This window comes from Cryptotermes secundus, unplaced genomic scaffold, assembly GCF_002891405.2.
Source record: "Cryptotermes secundus unplaced genomic scaffold, Csec_1.0 scaffold342, whole genome shotgun sequence".
NCBI lineage: Eukaryota > Metazoa > Arthropoda > Insecta > Blattodea > Kalotermitidae > Cryptotermes > Cryptotermes secundus.
The window spans coordinates 523,301-545,139 of NW_019721764.1; the positions used below are offsets into that span (position 1 = coordinate 523,301).

Below are 21,839 nucleotides of genomic sequence, written 5' to 3' on the forward strand. Positions count from 1 at the left end.
AAACATTTACTTACGAAACTGCTTAGTAATATAAATGCCACAAGGAAACATAGCCAGAGAAAGAGAAATTGAAATAGAATTGTTGCTTAAATTTTGTCGTATCATGTACAACATCGTCCCATCATTTAAGGTGTTGTTGAACTTGACACATTGAAGTTATCGCTTCTAATTGTTGAAGAAACGGACAGCAGTTAATGAGTCCGTCAATTCAACAATTAGATGGGCAGTGTCGTCATCCGGATGTCTTGGTACTACAGCGGACTATGGCACTCAGCGGTAGTAGTAAGCAGCTGGGTAAGCAGCATAGGGATAGGCGGAGTATCCCAGGGCGCCGTATGGTGCAGCGTAGTAGAACTGCTCGGCACCCTTCAGATCCTTCTTGGCCTCTGGTTCAACAGCGGAGACGGCCACGACGACGAACAAAGCGAGGAAAAGGGCGAACTGAAACAGTTGAACGGCAGACTCTATTAATCGTTCGTTGTTCTCCTTTCAATTGTCCCTCAATAGGGCTCACAAAAACTCAAACTCAGTGGTTTTAGTCCGCAAGCAAACTATACCGACCGAGCGATCGCCGCTTGTCGGCGAAGTTAGTGCCAACTTTAGCAGATAGAGGGTGTCACGTGATCAGCGTAACGAATCCCAACGGACGATAATTTCGATTTTCTAGACCGGAGCCGCCATTTCCTTGAAATAATTATCTTCACGAGGCTGAGCGCACCCCGTTCCAGACCTACTACTTCTCAGAAAATCTGATAGCGCCGGGAATTGAACCCGGACCTCTGGATCTGTAGCCAGGAACTCTGACCACTAGACCACAGAGGCAGTCAGTAGGGCTCAGAAGGAACAAAATTCCTTTTTGGAACATTATGTCTTTTCCACGATTCAACTACAAACATAAATATTCTGCACATTAATTCACTTATCGAACGTGATTAGTACTGTTGCTTGTATTCGAGAGATCTCGATTTTTATTCTCGATCCAGCAGTCGACTTTACCTACAGGTACTTCTTGCTGTTTTTTTTTCAGTCTATCCTGAATATTGATTTTATAATACGTCCTTCCCAGTTCACCGTACACAATTATATATCCATTCGATCCTTTATATGATTAAATTGATAAATAAACTAGGTTAAATCGAGACTCAAGAATAACTTCGGAAAGATTCTTGAAAATCGGTATGAACATATGCCACTGGAGATTTACCCTCATCGTGGGTACAAAATGCTGTAGCAGTATATGTTTGTGAGAAGGAACAAAATGTGTTTCAGCTGTATTGTATGGACTTGAAATTTTGACTGGTGATGTCGTTTCACGTAAGGTATTCATCACTTTACTCAATTTCAACCAAAACAGGAATTTATTGACAAAATTTACTGAAACTTCTAAGTGTAAAATTTAGTGAAAATTCAGCTCTTATAGATTTGTTATCTGCTCACGGAGCGGGGGTGGGGATATGGCATAAGCAATCGTCGCGATTTTGCAAATTTTCGCCGCCAAGGCACTGTAATAAAGATAATTTTCCTCTGTACTTAAGTTTTCGCCTCGACCGAATGAAAACTAATCGGAAAAACAGAAAATAACATCTTTTGAATCTAGTATGGGATTTAACGTAGCCGATCAGCTTCCTAAAATAACACTGTACCTTGCTTGTTAATGGGGAAGAATTATATGGCAGACCCTTTCGTTTCAAATGACAGGGGCAACATGCTTTGGAAGATAATGTAATTAATGAAACAACTTTCTTGTTTTCAGGTTTCGACTGCATCCCGGCTGCTTGCTGTAAAGGTAGAAGAAAGTACATATTTTCATGCTTCTAGTTCGTTTTGCCTTGCTTTTCGCATCTCTGAACCTTTGTGCATATTTTCTAGTCTGATTTCATGGGTTATTTTATTTGCGAATCCTGATACGACATTTCGTCATTTGAGATAATAATTGAAATTTCTTACTTCTTATTACGATCATTATGGACCGGTCTTTTAACCCATTTTTTACGCTACCAAGATATTATATCGCAATATATTTTCATCTGTATATGAAATGTATATCTTCTGTGCCACAGATACATTGAGGTGTAATATAGCGTTGAGAATTGCAGTCAAGTAGTACATTACACATTTGCCGTTAGTCGTATATGATGTACATATACTACTAGTACTTTATGTATGAGAGAAAGTGTGTCATGTGCAGTTGTAATTGTAACTGTGAAAGTGGAAATAATATATCGATGAGAGATTGTATTAATTCTGGACTGCCTATAGAAAAAATATGAATGAACTGCTTTAAGAACTAACACAAGTGAAGAAAGTTTTTTTTCAGAATGGATAATATTGTTGTCTCTCGTATTTTATCCTCCAGATAATTCAGGGATTAAGGTTTATAATAGAAAATATTTTGTATGTAAATAACCTAACGAAACATTGCCATAACCCAGAATGCCGAGATATTAGTTTATTCTCCCTCAAACTCCTATGACTTAGCATAGACATAAGGTTGTATTTAAATGCGAAAGGCTAGAATACTACGCCTTTGCCGTTTTCTTCACGAGGTAGAAGACGTTTGAAAAATTTACGTGTTGAGTGAAATGGCCTTTTCCAGTAATAAAATAAAAAATTTGATTTTCTACCCAACTTTCCCTAGGTCGCAGAGTAGTCTTTGCCATATGAACTTTGTGGCTGGAAGGGGGGTGGGAGTTGCGCACACTGGAAGTATATATACAAATGAGGCACGTCTGGACAGTTTTTAGCTAGATATCTACTCTGTATCTGATAAGGATTTATATCTTTTCAGGGCTCACACAATTTTTCTTCTAACTTAGAAAAATGAAACATTTTACTGCCATATTCACATGTAATATGTAAATTAAACAGCTTTTTGAGCATAATGAGGGCTGTGTCTTTATCACAGATTCTGCATACTTAGTATAAGTACTGTGTTATGAAGAGTTATGAATAAAATACATAAATTTTACAACAATTTTCTATTCTGATAAGTAACTGATTAGCAGTCACATGGATACAATGCTTAGAGAGTGTGCAATTTCGAGTATGTAACTGTTAGGATTTTCATAGCAGAAACAAATTAAACTATAGGAAACCTAGAAAGTTGTAAGCTCATGTTGGCAATCGACATTATTTGTTATCTAAGAAAATATACAATTGTAAAGGCGCCAACTTCATATTATTTGATGTGAAATTATTCGTGTTTTGAAGATAGAAGTTTTGTATACTTACAAAGGCCTTCATGTTGGCTGCGTGGAGACTTGGTGTGCGAGTCTGTAACTGCTGAGAAACTGCTAAGAAGCTTCTGATACTCAAACAAGGGCTCACGCTGATATTTATACTACCCCGAAAATCCTGGGTGGGGTTAACCTTGACAACTTCTGGAATAATTTGCCTTTGCGTTTATAAACATTCCATTTGCGTGGCTTGACTCCCCACCTCGGTCACTTAGGCCCTATTGGTTGTGGGAAGAAGCTCCCACCTTGGGGTGTGGTCCTTCCTTTACCCTACTGTGTTAATAGTTCCCGACGTTTTTACTGCTGTACTTCCTAATTGAATCATTGTATCCTTGAGCACGGTGGAGATTCATGCGGCGGTATAAGGATGCCAGTCTGAGCTCTAATTATATTCCGCATCTGAAAAACACGCAGTAAAAATATTACAGATCTGTAGTACCTTTGAATACACACAGTACGGAGCATGTTCTCAAGGACCAGTCGGTAAAGTTCAAGGCGGTTCTACCTCCGCATCTACTATAGCAGTTAAATTTTGCTCTGATGGAACTCCTTTCCTCTTCTTTGCCTACAGGCGCCCGAAGGCAGAAATAAAGAATTTGTCGCCAATAAGTGCAAAAACGTCCAGTAGTAAAGTCTGTTTTAGATGTTATCTACAACAGGAATGTTCGAATTTCGTCACATGTACCATCGCTGCTACACTGGAACCTTTCGGGCGGTACTCGAAAAAGAAATGTTTTCACGATGGACGATATATTAAGGCCGGTTCACAAGAGTGCTGAGAAAATGAAAACGCCAAGAACAAAGGGGATTACAAAATAAGTTGTGGCATCATCTTTTGTCGTGAACTGCAGCCGTGAATATATATTTTTGCGGTTATGTGGTGCGATACGTTCGGTTATGTTTTATGATAATTTTGTTTATTTTATAAATTGCAAAAAAGGTGTAAAAATATATTTAAAATTGTAGCTATTGTAAAACTGAATGGTCGGTGTATTTTTTTTTGTAAGTAATACAGCGTGAAATACAAGGAGGGATAAAATAATATTATTTTTTTAAGCATCCTCCGTCCTAAGGGCAACAATTTATTGTAGTTCTTTCGCCTTCCTTTCTTCTGCACTACATGTTTCGGCTGCAAACGGCCATCATCAGGTGTATATTCTCACGTAGCTGCTACACTGCACGTAGTTTAAAATTTAAAAAACACTAGTCTTCTCAATTGTTCATTTCGCCGTTGCTAACAGGTTTCGATATATCAGAATCTTCCCCGCTGATATCAGTCAGATATGTACAAAATCTTTGTTAACCTACATACGTCAATTTGATTTTCATAAACTGGCATTTTTAAAATCTTTTAAAATCACACGTATTAAAGATAAGCAGTGGCACGCACACAGGGAGCCTACACAGAATGATACCTGAACAGTGCTGAAAAAAAGAAGTAGCCGCTGCAGCACTATAGACATAAGGCGGGTAACCATGTGAATTTTAAATTTTAAAATTCGAAAGAAAAAACATTTTAAGAAATTTTTAAAATTGGAATTGAAGATTTTAAAAGTGCCAGTTTATGAAAATCAAATTGACGTGTGTAGGTTAACAAAGATTTTGTACATATCTGACTGATATCAGCGGGGAAGTTTCTGATATATCGAAACCTGTTAGCAAAGGAGAAGTGAAAAATTGAAAAGAGTAGTGTTTTTTAAATTTTAAACTACGTGCAGTGTAGCAGCTACGTGAGACTATACACCGGATAATGGCCATTTACGGCCGAAACATGTAGTGTAGAAGAAAGGAAGGCGAAAGAACTACAATAAATTACCCTTAGGACGGAGTTCATGTCATATAAGGATAAAATTAGTTAACTTCCAGACTTTATAACAAATATTTATTGAGTTTTTGCAATTGTATGGTGGAGTAGCCACATGTAGGGCCTAGTATGTATTGATTTTATATACATAAGATCAATAAATAAAGAAGTTTGCCTTTCTTGGTTTTCATTATATTCTTACAATATTGCAGTACATTAGTGGAAAATATGTTCAGTGATTATAACCTACCCCGTATTTGGTTGAGGATATATCATGGCGGAAGAGACGAGGATAATCTAGCGTCAAGTTTGGAAATCTGCGATATGTGTGATATCCGATCACGTAGCCCTCGAAGCTGCTAAAGTTGATTTTGATTAAGTAATTTGTAATTTTAGTATCAGCGTATATTCTTTTAAGGTATGTATCCTGAACCAGCACCTCTGTTGCGGTTATGCTAAGATATTTTGAGATACCTATACTAGTGATTCTCAACCTTTTGCATTTTACATACCACCGGTGTTTTCCTTTTTACAAGCCGTATTCCCACAATTTTAAAGACAATATTTTTCATTTTTTAAGACGTGTACTTTAACAGTTATACACGTTCTGGCATTACATAATTATTAATGGAAGATTAATTATTTATGGAATTCTAAGAATTGGTAATATATTTTATATCGCTACAATTATGTAAAACTACATACAGTTTGTTTCTGTTAGTTGTAATGCAATCGTAATGCAAAATTAATGATAAATTTGTCATTTGTCGGGAAAGTTGTGTAGCTGAATTTTATGTCACTGAATCAATATTTTGGTTACCTCACATTCTACCCAGTCGACAATCAAGAACCACAAATGGCAAGGGTGCCACAGCTTGAGAAACATATATAAACCACATACCGTATTTACGCATATATAGGCCGCACATTTTTTGCCAAAAATTCAAGAGGAAAACTGGGGTACGACTTATATTCGAAATATTCGAAATCACACTTCATTTAAAAAAAACATTCATAATTAGTAATACAGGGTGTAATACTCCTGAAATAATATTCCAAGAAAATTATTTTTTCTATAATTTCTCTCTGAAAATTGTGCTGCGGCCTATACAAGCACGCGGCCTATACATGCGTAAATACGGTAATTCAGTTTGAATGGTTTCTGTCATGACTTATTAACTATATGCGCGCTAATTATTTTTCTCCTCTTTGTAGCTCTTCGTGAGACTCAGTTCAAGGCGTGGAGCTAAGTCAAGAGATGAGAACTTTTTACATTGCGAGATAATAAACAAAATTTCAGACGTGGCAGCCTGTATTCCGTCGTACCACAACAGCAGAAAAACATTTTCAGCACGAAGATTATTGTGGAAATTTGAGGGTTATTTGAAAAGTAACCTCCGTTTATTTTAGGCAACTATTGTAGGAATGACTTATTACCTTGTAAACTATCACATAACTGGTCACCTAGTGTTTGTTCTTGTCTCTACATAGTGATATATGATGTGTACTGAGATGGATAATCCCGCTAGCTACGAAATTCGCGCTGTTATCCAATTTCTTCACGCTAAAAACTTGAGTGATGCGGAAATCTAGCTTGAATTATGCGCTACGGTTTACCGTCAGAATATAGTGAATGAAACACCCGTAAAGACAGTGATGTAGAATGTTCGAAGATGGGCGAATAACAGCTGATGGAACCAGGGTTTCATTTTTTAATGTTGAAACCAAAGATCAGTCAAAGCTGTGGATGCACACATATTCACTAAAGTTAAACTAAAAGGTAAAAAGGTTAAAGCTACGTTGTGTGCCTGCCAGAAAGCTGATGGTATCTGATTTCTGGGACAGAAGTGGAGTGCTGATGATGGAATTTATCCAACAGTGGACCACAATAACGTCAGAAGTGTATTACGAAACATTAAAAACAGCGGAATGCTGACATACTGTGTAGTGCTCCTCCATGACAATGCTCATCCACATACAGCAGCTCGCACTCGAGCACTACTGGAATATTTCAACTGGAAATTGTTTAACGACCCTACTTACAGCCCTGATCTCGCTCGCAGCGACTACAGGCTGTTTACCTACTTGAAGAACTGGCTAAGACCACAGCGCTTAAACAGTAATTAGGATTTGATGGAAGGTGTCAAAACGTTTGACTGATTCATCGCCCAACATTTCCTGTTGTATACAACTTAGTGCTGTGTTATAACTAACTCTGGATCTGGACATTTGTGGTGGCCTTTTCACGAGAGGAGAAAAATTAATAGCTCTTTATCGAGAACATTTTAAGCAGATTTCATATAATTAAACCCGGTTATAAAATTCATTTTAAAGCTAGGAACTCGTTGTTGAATCGGTTATTCATTAATATCCCAGTACTAAAAGGCTGTTCTCATGTGGACGTAGTAACGCCGGCTTAATTCGGATACGAGTTTCGGACATACATTGCCTTGTTAAGTCCTCCCACCCATACCCCCAAGGTTAATGTCTTTTTATAAGAACCAGAATGTAATAGGGTGGGGCACTATAATAGGAATATAAGGTCAATAGTCCAGCTCTTTAGAGGTCTTACAGAAGTTATAACAAGGAAAACTACCATTTTATAAGGCAGCAGAGAGACCGTTCTTTCTCAGTGTTGTGTTCTGGCGTTAGAACAATTTAGTGCCACTGATATTCTTTCTCCAAGTATAATTACATTGGTTAAGTCAAGGAGATTCAGATGGGCGGAGAATTTAGCACGAATGGGGAATAACAGGAATGCATGTATGTGCAGCTCTTCAATAACTTCCCAGCATATCATGGAAACCGAAGTTTCATTACCGAGTTCACAAGGGCCCTCCACTGGTTCGTATCCTGAGCAAGATCAATCTAGTCCATACCATCCCATCCTAGCTCTCTAAGATCTATTTTATTATTATCCACCCACCGACATCTTGATTTTCCTAACAGTCTCTTCCCTATTGCCATTCCAACCAATATCCCCTATGCATTAGGCTTCTCCACCATTCGTGCTACATGCCCTGTCCATCTCATCCTCCTTGAATTGGTCATTCTGATTATACTTGGCGAAGAGTTTAAGTTATGAAGCTCCTCATTATGCAGTTTTCACCAGCCTCCTGTCACTTCATCTCTCTTCGGTCCAAATATTCTCCTCAACACCCTGTTCTCAAACACCCTCAGTCTGTGTTCCTCCTTTAATGTCAGAGATCAAGCTTCGCACCTATACAGAACCACAGGCAAAATTATAGAGCCAGCCAGAACGGTAACTTGAAATACACGGCCCCTTCCTTCTACATCCTTCTTTGTTCATTATCCATGGGATCCTATTGTTTCTATCAGATCCTGCTTAATCACTGAAGTCGAATCAGGGACTTCTTTGTTATACGAATCTGCGCCACGAAACTTCGGAATAATGTCCAGAGAAGGTCATGCCCGACTTCTTCGTCAATGTCTCCCTTGCTGACACTCCATAAGTACTTCCGTGTCCTATTCGACGCCAGAATTCAATATCGCGTTGCAGTGAGTGACACTCCGTCATTGAAACTGAAAAGTCACTCTTCAGAACTTTGGTTCGGACGCTTGTATTCAGTTCCTCAAGAAATATTCTTTTCTTTTTTTGTCACGGTTTGAGACTGAGTCCACTTGGTACGTCGGCCACCGTTTGGTCTGTTGTACCAGACCCAAATGATAGTGATGATGATTGTGGAGCAATTGGTGGAATGCCAATTGGCATTGGAAATCGAAGTACTCGGAGAAAACCTGCTCCAGTGTCACTTTTTTTTCCTTGGCACTACAGCCCCAGTGGGCCTAGGCCTACCTCCATGAACTTCTCCGTTCACTTCGGTTTTTCTAGATCTTACACATTCGGTAGGACTCCTTGGGCGAGTGATCAGCTCGTCGCAAGGCCTCTACCTGTACACAAACACAGAAAAACGCACACAAACATCTATGCCCTGAGTGGGATTCGAACCCACGATCCCGGCTTCCGAGCGAGCGAAGACAGTGCATGCATTAGACCATCGTTTACCAAACTATGATCCGCGGACCACAAGTGGTCCTTCAAAAAAGACAGAAGAAAAAATAAAATTCAAATGAATTGCCTATCACACTATAGCTGGAAATCTCAGAGTTCGGAAATTACACATTTCACTTTTTCTTCCAGTACTGACATTTTATGAAATTTATTACCCTACCCGCCTACCGACTACCCACTCTGCTCTCAGCAACAAAACAGGGATCTACGTATCTGTGTGAGAAAGTGTTTTCATCACTAACTCAAATAAAAACTCGACTCGATGCATGTGACGATCTCCGACTTAAGCTTGCCAGCTACATCCAAATGTAGAACAAATGTGCAAGAGTCGGCAGGCTCACCCATCTCATTAATGTGAATACCAATATTTATTTATTTTTTTAGTTAATAAGTTAAAGATTATCCAATTTCTAATAGCCTTGAATTATTAATAAACTAATATGAATCTTCTTCTATTAACTTAATTACTTAACACTAATATAAAATTAATTGAATTAAATGGATATTAATTAATTAATTAATTATATTTAAAAATATAAGTATACTAGTAATAAAATATGCTTAAAAATGATAAATTTATTTTCGAAGGAAACAAGAGTAGGGCGGTCCGCAGAACTGTTCTGACTTATAAAAGTGGTCCCCACTTCAAAAATTTTAGAAACGCTGCCTTAGACCGTTCGGCTCTTGTGACCGGCGTCCAGTGTCACTTTGCCCACCACAAATCCCACATGACCTGATCCGGGCTCGAACCCTGGCCGCCGCGGTGGGAAGCCGGCGACTAACTGCCTGAGCTATGGCACGGCCCGCATGCTGAAATAGTACTTCCAAAAACGAAGAACAATTATTCCCTCCCACAGTCTCCCCACTTCATCATTCATACTCATATGAATCCCGTCATTAGACTGCAACACATGCAGTTAATAAATTATTTTAAACAACGGAAGAAGTAATATTGGCGTTGATTTTAAAAATTAATCGTCAGAACATTCTTGTTATTGGTCCCTTCGACTCTGTGCATCTGTGCAATTCATAATGCATCATAAAACGATCCAAGAAACAGTAGTTTTTTCCCAAATAATAATTTAAAATCATCATATTATTCGATTTAGACCCAAGCTTTTGATAAAGTGTCTCTAAATAGTATTAACTTTAAGTAAGTTGTTGCCCTTATATTGTCTCCTTTCGCAAATGAAGGAGAAGCCACCTTAGAGGAGCGATGGAGATGTGTCGTTGTTATTCGCAGCTTCCACGTGTTTGCGTTGGTACCCAATGTCAATGCATTCAGGCGTTTCACGTGCTGCAACGATTTGGCCTCCTGGCCAGGAAAGAAGTAGACACAGTAGGTCAACTACGCAGCTCCGTCGTGGTGCGAGTCACCTCTGTGACAACAGGATGTGGATAAAAACAAAGGAAATACTGCAACTGTCAGATTCTTAACTATCCATAGGTCTTGGGGCAGTTTTATGTCTTTTGTACTTATATGTCCAGCAAATAAACACTACCTTAGTGCCACATGGCATCTACCCACCGATCTGTATTGCCGTAATGATTTAGACTTATATTCTGGATGTATCCGGTTCAAATCTCATTTGATTATCAGGCATTCTCTCTCATTTTCCCTAGTCTCTGTAGGAGAATATTAGGATAGTGCGTTAAAATATGTACCCTCTCACTCCTTACTTATTTATGGAGCTGAGCCCTTCTTGAGAAGAAGCAAAATCTGCAGCTACTCAAGAATTTCCCCGCATTTTATGGAACCCGAAGGTTCATTGCCGTGCTCACAAGAGCTCTCCACTGGTCCCTCTCCTGAGCCAGATCAATCGAATCCATCCCGTCCCATCCTCTCTAAGATCTATTTTAATATTGTCCACCCACCTACGCCTTGGTCTTCCCAGTGGTCTCTCTCCTTCTGGCTTTTCCACCAATATCCTATATGCATTCAGCTTCTCCCCCATTCGTGCTACGTGCCCTGCCCATCTCACCCTCCTTGACTTGATCATTCTAATTATACTTGGAGAAGAATACAAGTTATGAAGCTCCTCATTATTTAGTTTTTTTCCAAACTCCTGTGACTTCATCTCTCTTCAGTCCAAATATTCTCCTCAGAACCCTGTTCTCAAACACCCTCAGTCTGTGTTCCTCTCTTAATATCAGAAACCAAGTTTGACACCCATACAGAACCACAGGCAAAATTATAGTTTTGTATATTCTAATTTTTACGTTTCTAGACAGCAGACGAGAAGACAAAAGGGTCTGGACAGAATGGTAGTAAGCATTACCCGAGTTCAGTCTCCACTTATTTTCCTCCTGAATCAGGTTTTGAATTGTTATCGTCGTCCCTCCAGCTCCTACCAAATCTTTTACCGATTCGCAATTGATGATCATTTTCCAACTCATTCTACGTTGTGTACTATATGGAAATTAAACAATGTAGTTGAATAACCCAATTTCAGTAGTATGCTGTTTTTTTAGTCGTGCACGTCTAGACAAATCTGATGACATTTGTGAAGAGTGATTATAAAAATGATGAATAGAACCAGAATTTTATGCTACAGAGACCGATTAACGTTTTATGTAAAGTGGAAATTGACTGCTATTTTTATAGTTCTAACGTTGAAAGAATTTTCCAAACAAAATTACGAATATCATTGAAGAATGATAGAATGTTAAGCCGTGCAGTGTAATATAAATTTACTGGCGCTTTAGAGGAACGCTATTTTTAATATATAACTTATTATTTATTGGTGTAGGAGATGTGATTTGAACGATTCAGTGATTTGAGTTCAGAAATAAACTGTGTTGTTGTCTTATGTTTTAAGCGTTTATTCATCCGTAACTTCTCAGCTCCACTTGATCATAATAACAAGGGACTTTAGGAACATGCCATATATGCACAAGAGTTAAGAATCTAACCTTCGCCGAAAGTTTCGGACCGATGGATCTATTCCTGCTTCCAAGTCTGGAGGCTGCGAGTTTAATCTTGGTCCGTTATTTAATTCAGTCCTTCCAGACATACCTGAATAGTAGCTTAAATTAGGCCCTACCGTTGCCTTCCACGTACTTTACAACTTATTAAATTATCCTATGATTCGACACTATACACGCAGTGCTGTCCAACGTTCTTATGTACTGGGGCACAATTCACTGATGCCTATGGAGGTGCGGGCGCCACCACACACTACTACTACTAGTACTTCTACTACTACTACTACTAATAATAATAATAATAATAATAAACAATAATAATAATAATAAAATTTTTCGAAAATATTTAACAGTACTCAGACGTTCAAAAATGTCTCTTGTCTTACAATTTGAATTAATATTAAAAATCGGCTCAATTATATGTGGTTACGGAGAGCGACAGAAAAATATACCACGGGCGCCATGGCGCCCGCGGCCGCCGCGTTGGACACTATTGCTATACAGTATGAGTTACTGATATTAATATTAAATAAATCATGTATAAATATGTAAATAAGAAAGCAAATCAATCAGACGCCCCACTATACATTTAGATTGCGGTGTTCTGGGATGTGACACAGTCTGACTTGGTAGATAGGTACTGACACTTCTCAGTAACCTGCCCCCTCAGTTTTTATACCCCGAAAATGTAAGCAGCAGGTTCCTTCGAAACGTTGGTACCTCTCAACCAAACTATATGGAGTGACATCCAGAAGACCGTAAAATAATATTAATTGTTGTGAGAAACTCAAATCTTGCATAAAGAAATAAAATAATCTTAGTCAGGTGTGACATAATTCTTTTTCAGCCAGTTCCACAAAGAAGAGCTTTTGGGGCATGCTGTATAACGCTAAGAATTATGCCTATTTTGGCGATAACCTTAATCAGACAGTAGAACTCTTGTTACTGAGAGCCGAAATATTCTTATCTATCTACAACTACTGTATTGATAGACAAGGAAAGACCCGCCCTGCGTTCTCAGTAGCGGGTTCCTTGCATCCGACAGTAATGCTGGAACAATAAGACAAGCTGGTTATCCTTGTGTAGGAATATTCAAATTTGATTTTCATAAGTGGCTAGTTGGAATTGTTCCAAGCAGCTGACTGTAACAAGAAGGAGAACTTCATCTCTATGACAACAGGTTAACTTGCATGTCAACATTCCTTAAATTCAACACGTTTAAACAAGTCATTCCCTATGTGGGCCCTCAGTACTATTGGAATTGCCGTTTAAATTTAGAGGCGATATAATACATGCGTCACAATTCCTTCCCCCTTGAATAGTTGCCGAAAGTAGGCAGAGAGACTTCTTGTGACTGGGAAGGTTTCGTGGAGTTCTGAATACCACCAAATTTTGTGTGATCGTTACTGTCTCTAGCTTAAATGATAGAATATATTATTAATCCATTGTTTTAAAAGGTGAAGCTATCCCTGTAACAGGCACTGGAGGCCCATAGTGTTCCGAGACGTCGAGGCTCCCACATTCATCTAGACAATCGGCTCACAGATGGTGGTGAGGTTGTCAGCCTTACGCGCCGGGCGCCCATTACCCCCACCCAGGAAGATTTCCGGCACTCATCTCTGTTAGAGACAGACAACCCCAGGGGCATAGTGCGGCTGGAAAGATTAGGTCAATTGAAAAATCCATTGACCTCTTCAGGAATCGAACCTCCGATCTTCAGGCTTGTGGCTTAGTGCCCCAACCAACTACGCTACCGCTTGTCCCCCCAAACCATTCTTTTAATATTAGAGTATTGCGTTTCATGGATTCCAGTAACCGGTCATTGCAGACTAATAATGGCGTAGAATTTTAAAATAGGCTAAGCCAGCGTTCTCTCTTAGCTTTGATAGTTTATTATTCACTGATTGTCTATCACTCGACGCTATATATTCTGAGCTACTGCCAGTGACGTTAAATAAATCGTAACTGCAACAAGACTCCACATATTCGGTGTAACATTTGGGATCCGACGTAAAGCAGACTTGATATTATGTGAGGACACATACTGTCATGAGGACTTACAAACTTGGCGGGCCGTATATGTGGAAGTCGGTCTAGATGTCGTGTATCTTCGTTTCATTGTTCAAGTTGCGAATCTGTGGTCCAGCTATGTTCCAGATTTGCAACTTTACAGTTAAAAAATCGGCGATGTATTCAGTGGAATAGATTATTGTGAAGGCGAAACGCCATGTTTGGTGTGAGGTTGAAGTCGGTGTTGCGGAAACATAGTTATTTTTGCAGGTTGTTGTCTTCTGGAATGTGACACCCTGTGTTCTGGTAGATGGTTACGAACCTTTCGGAGGAACGTGCTGTCTCTACCTCTTATACTCTGAAGGTGAGGCAGCACATTTCTAGAAAAGTTGGGAACATTCTAACAGATTACATGTTTTCATATTCCAGAATGCATTAATCTTCATAGCCACGAAAACTTCACATTTCCCGTAGATACTTTCGTAAGGGTATAGAATGAAATACACATAACTAGATATATCTATATTTTATTTAGTTTTGTAACTTCTCACTGACCACAGAAAATTATCTTTCAATATATTTCCATGTTGCAGTGTTGAATTTGGGAAATGTAGACGCAACTTCAACCATCTTTACTTTCACCACTTTGGAATCGTGTATGGCTTCAATAAGATTTTTTTTTGGCGGGATGTAAGATGAAATGGCACATAATACAATAAGGGAAGTATCATTTACATGTAATTAGAAGAAGAGAGTTAAGCGCAGACGTGTCATATCCATTTCGCGTAGTCCGTTGGGGTGGTCCGTTGTCCAATGCCAGTGTCTGTCTTTTGTTTCGGTTGATTTATCCGTAATACGCATAGCCGTATGGGACAGCGGCGTAAGGGTAGGCAGAATATGCCGAGTAATACACAGCCTCTGAGCCCTTGAGGTCCTTAGCGGGCAGAGGGAAAGGTGCTGGCATGGGACCGGCAGACACCGTGGCGACCAGCGCGATAGCGGCGACGAAGAAGAACACCTGTAAGAAACAGCGAGTTTATGTACTGTCAGACGCTTTAAATATTCACCTGATAAAAAAGTTTCTTCTCGATACGTTTTCCAAAATTTCGTCACTCTGATAACAAGAACTTGTCGCTGGACCCGACTCTGAGCCATAGCAGTCAATTTCATATCTTTCCAATATGTTTTATTAGATTTTACTTACTCATAGAGCTGAGCCCTTCTTGAGGAGAAGCCAAAAATGCAGCTACTTACGAATTTCGCGGTATTTTATGGAACTCGAAGGTTCATTACCGTGTTCACAGCCCTGGACTGGTCCCTATCAAGAGCCAGATCAATCCAATCCATACCGTCCCATCCTATCTCTCTAAGATCCATTTTAATATTGTCCACCCAACTACGCCTTGGTCTTCCCAGTGGTCTCTTTCTTTCTGGCTTTCCAACAAATATCCTATATGCATTCCTTTTCTCCCCCATTCGTGCTACATGCCCTACCCACCTCATCATCCTTGGTTATGTGCTGTCAAAGACTTTAATTATTCACCTGATAAATGTTTCTTCCCGTTACATTATCAAAAATAACAAGAACTTGTCACTGGACCCGATTCTGAACAATAGCAGTCAATTGCACGTCTTTCCAATATGTTTTATTAGATTAATTTTACTACTATCACCATCCATGCCTAGGTTTTCTAAGTGGTCTCTCTACTTGAAGTTTTCCTCTAAACCTTATACGAATTTGTTGTCTCGTCATTGCTACACGAAGAAGAGTACGTATTGCGAAATAATGAGGTGATATTCAAAGCCTCGGATTCTTCATATGAATTAAGAGAATTTAGTAACTCTGAAAACGCATTTACTTATATCCCAATCCTGTAATAGCTAAGACTTTCTCATATGTCTTTATTGTCATGCGGATTAAGACTACTCTGCCTCTTTATGTAACTCCGTAGTTCTTTGTCAAGTTTCACCATTTTATTAAACAATTTTTATATATTATCTTCTATTTTAAGAAATCGATTAATGCATTAATGCCATGTGGTCCTTTCCGCAATACATCGTTGGGTCATAATTTTTTATGGTTTCCATGAGCTTCCTAACAGTAGACTTGTCAACCATGAAATTTTCTGTTTCGATTAAACACGTAATTCATAAGTGTTCGAGTAAGGATGTAGCGTAGGCCGCGCCATAGTTCAAGCGGTTAGTCGCTAGCTTCCCACTGCGGCGGCCCGGGTTCGATCCCTGGTCTGGTCAAGTTGGATTTGTGGTGGACGAAGTGGCGCTGGGTTTCCCCTGCCAATCTTCATTCCACCAATTGCTCCACAGTCACCCTCACCTGTCATCTGGGGCTGGTACAATAGGCCAGAAGTGGCCGCAGTACAAGGGACTTAGTCCCACCCCACTAGCAATAATAAAAAATAATAGACCATTGAATATCGTAGTGCTAGGGCCATTTTTATGGCTCGCCCCTCATACTCATGGGGTAGAATCCGTATTGAGAAGCTGACACCCGTTCGCATAGTAAGAAACTTTCCGCTCTTTCTGTAAAACCACCCACTGAACCCTGTCCTGAACTACAGCAATAGTCTACAATATCACACTCTATTTATTCAAGAGGAATTTCAGTGTTAAGCTCCCGTTTATAATTAGGTGTCGCAAGCGGTTCTTTTCAGGATAAAATAATTAAATGATTTACAATAAAATGGTGGTATAGAGGCCAATGTCACCCCTTTTACTTACGAGCAGCTTGTTCATGTTGATTGAAGATTTGTTTGGTTGAGCTTCAAGCCTCTGAGTATTCTGCAGGATTGCTTGTACTGTGCCCAGACTCACCACTGTCCCATATTTATACTATAGTGGGTTAAGTAGAACGAAGGTGGTGTCGATATAACAACAAAAAATAAATCAATTCTCAGATTGCCCTTGACCTTGAAAAGCAAGTATGTGTGTTTTTCCTTTTCTAAATTTGTGTGTGGTATCCTTTGTAAGATGGCTTGGCAAACCAGGTGAAGAAAGGTGTGAATAAGATGCTTCTATTGTCGGTTTTAGTAGGTGGGGCTCAATCTCTCTCAGTTGAGGCATTTAAGGGGGTTGTGTTCGTATGGGCGGGCATCAGAATCTCCTCTAAATAATTATATTTTCTTAATTTGATTTAAATTGAAGCAGCTGGAATCCTGGGTGTGGTCTCTCAAACGACCATCTCGTGATGGAAGTCGTTCCGTGTATTCATTGCGTCTAGGTATCATTTTCTCGTTTTGTATTTATTACATCACGTTTGAAGTGACGTAATGCCTAAGGAGAAAGGTCGCAGTGTTCTGTAGGAATACATGGCATCCCATATCTAGAAAACCGAATGTTCTTTTGAAAACGCAATTTAATTTAAGATTGTGCCGCTTTGTGCAGCGCCAATTGCAAATTTGAAGACTGTAAAGAGATGCCAATAGTGTACTTCCTGACCATCGCAAGTGTAGATGTTTAAATACTTTTTCATTTTCAGTTACAACCACACAAATAATAATACTGCATTAATATTTCTTGCGAAGTTGGGAAATATTAGAAAAATATGCTTTAAAACTCAGTGATAATTATATTCTGGAGGACACGCGGTAGCGTAGTGGGTTGAGGCACTGAGATACAAGCCTGAAGGTGGCGGGTTCGATTCCCGATGTGGTCATTGGATTTTTAAATTGACCTAATCTTTCCAGCCGCACTGTTGCCCTGGGATCGACTCAGTTTCTAATAGAAATGAGTACCAGGAATCTTCCTGGGGAGTAAAGGGCGGCCAGCCCTTAAGACTGGCAACCTCACCGATATCTGTGAGCCGATTATTTAGAAAATGTGGGAGCCTCGACGTCTCACAATCATATGGATCTCCATGGCGTGTTATAGGGATAGGTTTGCCTTTTTAAATTATATTCCACCTGCTTTAATATTCAGAAATTGCTCATTTCCCCACAGAACTGTTTCTATGGAACTCGAATGTTCATTAGAATGATATCGGAAATCGTAAAGCAACCCTCCATTGAGAAAATTTAGTCGTGTTCACAACAGACCCACGCCTAGGTTTAGGTCACCCAACTGGTCTCTGCCTTTGAAGATTTCGAACTAAATATCACGAGATATTTGCATGACGATCCTGCTGCAGCCCGTCCGTCTTAATTTAATTACTAGATACCACTACGAAGATAGTTGTCATTATTGTTGATTATTATAAATGAATAGCATTTTATGTGATATTATATACGCAGTTCCACCAGCGTAACCCCTAGTTATCTATGTAATCACATAGAAACAGATTATACGGGTTTCCTACATATCCATCATTCGGAGCATTTCGCTGCTACGTAAGATCTGAGGTTCTAGTGGTCGCGACTTTTTAAAATACTGTATCTAGGACGTGTGTAATGAGGTAAGTAGGTGGCAGCTTATTATCTTCATGGTATGGTCGACCCTAAAGATGGACCTAGTAGGTTCTTCCGAAACGTCAATACCAATCTTCCAGAAGACACGGAGTCACATCTCGTGCATCCGTGTTCCTGCTTGAATGAAAAGACAAATACGAGAAATACAGTAACAACTGAAGAGTGCTAAATAATTGCAATGATGATGAGAGATAATAGGCAGCAGGAAGACTGGATGAAGCTCTACGAAGGATAGACAGGACAGAAGAACAAGAGAGACAATTTGATAAAATTGAAAAGTGAACAGCCCACATCGGCTGTTTTCATAACACGTGGTTCTGATTAAGGCTGTAGTGTTTGTAGAAACTTTTGAAAATATAATCAGGAGATACTGGATCCCAGGTTTCAATATGTGAATATACTTGTAAGATCGGAGGAAACGTGCAGGGGTGTATAAATCAAGATTTTAGAGCATCAAGATTATAAATCGTATTTGACGGTTATTATAAGACAATTATAAAGGTCGATTAACTGTAATTTATTATCCTACGATAATAAATTCAGTATTTCCTCCTATCAGACCCCCTCTGTGGTCATAGTTCCTGGCTACAGATCCAGAGGTACCGGGTTCGGTTCCCGGCGCTACCATATTTTCTGAGAAGTAGTGGGTCTGGAACGTGGTCCACTGAGCCTCGTGAAGATAATTGTGGAGCAACTTGAATGGAGAAGTAGCGGCTCCGGTCTAGAAACCGAAATTAATGACTGTGGGGATTCGTTGCGCTGACCACGCGACACCCTCTATCTGTTAAAGCTGGCACTAACTTCGCCGAAAAGCGGCGGTCGCTCGGTAGGTATAGTTCGCTTGCGGACTAAAGTCAAGACGTTTGTTTTGTTTTATTCCTTCCCATCTACGTTGGAATTTGTTATTACCCACTTAGGTCACTTTTGGATTCTGAGCAAAAGACGGAAAAATCGCAGAGTATGAATCACAGGAGGTCTTGAAGTGATAAAATTTCTGGAGGCTCCAATGGGGCACAGATTTATTGTGCATAATATGGACAGAGAACTTGTTCCAACGCAATTTGCATGATTATAATGGATTCTGGTTACAAAATGGTGGCAGTGTGCGGCAACAAGTTTTATGATGTTACCTAGTGGCACGTGTTGCCTGTTGTTGGTATTTGGCACTGGAGAATAACAGCTCATCCATATCCGGGAACACGAAGTTAAGGTGTCTCAGAAGCACTCTCATTCGATGAAGAGCTTTTCATGGTTCAGAAAGATTAGTCGTTGGATAGGCTTAATCAGATTATGACAAAGTATATGTTACATTTCACATGAGAGAGTTATGGAAATAGTGATAATTGAGGAGTTCTGTCTACTAGGGTATAACACCGTTTAGTCCGGTGGAAGTCTACCGACGTTTTGGAGGAACGTATCTCACTTGCCTTACTCTTCTATCCCATAAATAGAAGCGATTCATTCTCCGAATGTTGGCTGATTTTTATTGGAATACACGGAGTTGTATCCCAGCAGATAGAACTCTTCATAGTCACCTTTGTCAGAACCTCAAATCCAATACAGTGAGATTTCAGGTTCTTACTGTGAAGTCCATGAAAAGTACAGTTTTCTGGGCCGTGTAGTCTGGTGGAAGTTTATCTACGTTTCGAAGGAATATACTGCTTCCGCTTTCAGGGACGAAGAATAAGCCAAGCAGTATGTTCCTCCTCAAAGTCAGTAACATTCACCAGGCTATGCGGCGTCATACGCCAAAAGGTAGTACGGTTTATTGTGCACAAGGATTCACTCGAGTCCACAACTGGACCATATGCTAAAACAGATGAGTTCACTCCAGACCCTCATTATTTTTTTTTGTTAAGATCCGTTTTATTAATAAAAGTGCGTAGAAATGGACTAATTTTCAACTGTTTATATTTTCATTGTAAATAAGTAAGCAAGTGGTGTGTCATAATAGTGATAAAAGTAAAGTTATCTCTGCTTAATTAACTGCCACATCATGAAAACGAATCCCTGTGCTTAATTAAGCTTAAGTCCGTCAGAACCTATAGGGTAGTGGAGATACACCTCCATGCATTCATAACCTCGGCACTAGATGAAGTTGAGTAGTCAGCTTCACTCCTGGCCGTTTTACGCCGGATAAAGAGAAGCTGGTACAAATTGTACATAAAATTGCATGGACTCTTGCATATGAAATTTATTATCCCCGCGAATACAAATTTTGCAAAATTAATAAGATACGATATTGCAATATATATTATTATAATTATATATCATATTAGTTTAGTTAAACGCGTGAACCTTCAATTAAAGTGCCCCCATTCGTTGTTGCTGCGAATGTAAACCATTAGGAAAATTATTTGGAATTATAAAATTCTCCTTGTAATTTCATTAAAAGTTTCTAACACAGTAGTAGTAAAGCCACTTGCAATTCAAAGAGGAAGCAATTCATTTGAATCTGTACCCTTCATTTTCTTTCTTTCTTTGTTCAGAGTACCCCTTTCATGCCTGTATCTCGTTCCCTTCTGTATCCCTTAAAGCAGTAATTTAGGTTAGGCCCTACGGTTTTATCCTGGGAGCCGGAATAGCACCGTCGGTATAGCGACTGGCTACGGGCTGGGCAGCCGAGTGATCAGAGTTCGAGTCCCAGTAAGGACACAAATTTTCCTCTCTCCACATGGTCCAGACTGGTTCTGGGGTCCACAAGGCAACCCATCCAATAGGTAACGAGGGCTCTTTCCCCTGGGGTAAAGAGTCAGGGGCATGAAACTGACCACTCACCTCCAATTAGTGTCGAAGTCAAGAATACGTGGATTTATGCATCCACTCCCCCATATGCCTTCATGGCATAGTGCAGGGGCAACTTTACACTTATTTTACTGACGTCTACAAATTTTTGGTTGGATGAGTCAGTTTCGGGTTCCGTAAAATCCTGGGACGTTCTGAGTAGCTGCACAATTGACAGCTTCTCAAGAAGGGCTCAGCTCCATGAGTACGGTGGCAGCAGGAACTTAAATAGTTTTAGTCCTCTGTAAACTAGAGTACGCTATGAAATATTCCTATATAATCACGAAAAATTTCGCGAAATATTTCGATCACTGCAGCAAAATTTCCCTGGGCACCTACATTATATCTTACAGACTTAGTGGCTTGCCAAAACTATGCTGTGATATAGATATCTTTTAATAAACTTTGAGAACTCGGCAACCCCTCATAGAGTAAGCAGCGACTGCCTGAGGTTCGCCACCCACAAGCTGAAAACCCATGAAGTAAGGCGGGATTGTGGTTCCGGCCTCGGCCCTAACCCGAGCTCCACCTGCATCCGAACGTGATCCGTGACCGTGACTGCTATACTCCCCTGTCTTGTTGCTGTCCTGTAGAGGCGTGACGGATCTGCCGGCCACAAGATGTCC

General features: G+C 39.7%; 2 long non-coding RNA genes across 2 annotated transcripts; both read right to left on the bottom strand.

The window, feature by feature from the left end:
* Positions 1-3,339, bottom strand: LOC111875664. The gene is made up of 2 exons (XR_002844770.2): positions 3,232-3,339; positions 1-441 (listed from the first exon to the last, which is right to left on the bottom strand). It is a non-coding gene; the product is annotated as an uncharacterized LOC111875664 (long non-coding RNA).
* An 11,180-nt stretch (positions 3,340-14,519) lies between these two features.
* LOC111875662 lies at positions 14,520-17,640 on the bottom strand. Its single transcript, XR_002844768.2, has 2 exons — positions 16,748-17,640; positions 14,520-15,026 (listed from the first exon to the last, which is right to left on the bottom strand). It is a non-coding gene; the product is annotated as an uncharacterized LOC111875662 (long non-coding RNA).
* Between the last annotated feature and the right edge of the window lie 4,199 nt (positions 17,641-21,839).